The 2165-nt window shown below is 32.9% G+C and overlaps 1 non-coding gene across 1 annotated transcript; it reads right to left on the reverse strand.

Annotated features, from left to right (window-relative positions):
- Positions 1-999: 999 nt before the first annotated feature.
- On the reverse strand, positions 1000-1105 carry LOC145291846 (U6 spliceosomal RNA). Its single transcript, XR_013869486.1, has one exon. It is a non-coding gene; the product is annotated as a U6 spliceosomal RNA (small nuclear RNA).
- Positions 1106-2165: the final 1060 nt, after the last annotated feature.

The raw sequence follows: 2165 nt of genomic DNA on the forward strand, positions 1-2165 counted from the left end.
TATATATATATATATAAATTATTCTTTATAGCTACAGAAACTAGTGAGGGGTGACATGAGATTCACACCCAGTCACGGAGCCACTTTTAGCTCCATTTGCTAAGCCTTTATCTCAGGGCCACCAAACAATTGATATGGGGATAAAGGGAATTAAGAACTATTAAACAAAGAATTCGGGCAAATACATTTGACAATCTAGAGTGTTCAACCTAGCGGAAGTCGTGAACATTGCATAGATGCTAGTTGCAGAATTGGTAGCTGCTTTAATTATAATTCCACAGACAGAGCCCATCCTTAAGTATTCTTAAAGAGGCTTGATAATCTAGTATATAAACGGCCATATGTCTGTCTGTTGGTCTGTCAGTCAGTCTGTCAATCTGTCTCCATATTTTCAAACTCTATCTCCTCCAAAACTAAAAGCCACAGAGCGGCGCTAGGGACCTCAAATGATTGGATTTTTTTTTTTACGGGCCATTCTTTTAGGGGTCTTTAGCCGATTAAAATAGTTTTTAAGCGGTCAAAAATGGGTCAAAATTTAAAAAATCGTTAAACATTTTGGTACATTCATCTTTGTTTATATTTAATTTTTAATTTTTCATCAGTTCATATGTGTGTCACGTTGGTACAGTGGTAATATCACCAGCTTTCAATGCTACAGTTTTGGTTTCGATTTTAGCTGATGGCACCTGAATATTTTATTTATATTTTTAAAATCACAACTCTATAATAATATACATACAAAATCTGGACAAATTAAAATATCATATTTAAGCGTATTTTACGCCCAGGCAAAAGCAGGCGCCCCCCTCCTCCTACTAGTTATAATAAAATAATAATTAATCTTTATATCTACAGACGCTAGTGTTTCAGACTTACGCAATAGACAGATAGATAGATCGCTATATAGCATGCCTTTTTTAGGGAGTAGGCACAGTTTATGAGTTTGTTTGTTTTTTTTGTTGTTGTTTTTTTTTTGCAGATTAAACTCCTGTGTTGGTTAAAAATATGGAAGGCTTAAAAAATTTGCATGTCATCCTTGTGCATGGGCCATTTTAATTTTCTCTGTATTATTCCAATTTTAGTATATGCACTACCCTATTATCACCTCTTCTTCTTCTTGTTATTATTATTATTTACTTACTAGGAGTAGTCACACGGGCCATCATCAAAGATTTCTCCTTGAGAGCAACTTGTCGTGTTCTCTGAAGTCTGAATGACAACAACTCTCCCCCAAATTCCCAGTATTCTCCACCTCTTTCGATAACCTTTGCAAAAGAATTTGTGTTATCGCATTAGCCGCTTACTATTGATTTCTCATTGGCAGCAACCATTGGTCTTCACGGGAATTTGGGTTGCAATAAGCCTCCCCAAGGTTCCAGTCCTCTTTGCACTCATCCAGCAAAGGTCTAGCTAGCGCTTTCTCTGATTGGTCTTTCCATCCTCCTTGACCCTCCTCACTTATTTGGTGTGGTGCCAGTTTGTGGTGACATACACACACACAAAAAAAGGGGGGAGGCAGAGGCAAGTATCTTACAATTATACTGTTTCAGTTTTCATGATTCCATGTGATATTATTATTATTATTATTATTATTATTATTAATAATGATAATAATAATAATAATAATAATAATAATATTTCTTATCAGTTTAACATCTGTTTTAAATGCTGTGAGACGGTTTTAAGAAATCAGCTTCCAAACTAATATATCTCTGACCAGGTCATTATTTATCCCTCTTTCTCTCAAGTTCTTTATAATTACCTGTTCCCGCGTTTTCTTCTGTGAACTGAACCTGCTTCCTCTACTGTTCTACCTCTACTAACCCAGGAAACTTAGCCTGTTATTAAGATTCATGTCGCAAATTATTCTCATGTTTTGTTTATTAATTGTTTTATTATTTTGTTTATTAAGTTTGTTACAGTATCTTTTATTTATAAAATCGATAGGTGAAAGTATAGAATAGTTAAAAAAAAACACTCTCCCCATTTTAAGAATGGTTTTCTGGGTAATAATGCATTTTTTTTTTCATTAAAATTACAATACAATGACTGTTCTCGAATATATTTGTTTTATATATATATATATATATATATATATATATATATATATATATTTTTTTTTTTTTTTAACTTTTAACATTGGTTATTGTTTTCTGTAAAAAAAA

The sequence above is a fragment of the Euprymna scolopes genome, chromosome 12 (genome assembly GCF_053919585.1).
Source record: "Euprymna scolopes isolate OS-2025 chromosome 12, ASM5391958v1, whole genome shotgun sequence".
In the NCBI taxonomy this organism is placed as follows: Eukaryota; Metazoa; Mollusca; class Cephalopoda; order Sepiida; family Sepiolidae; genus Euprymna; species Euprymna scolopes.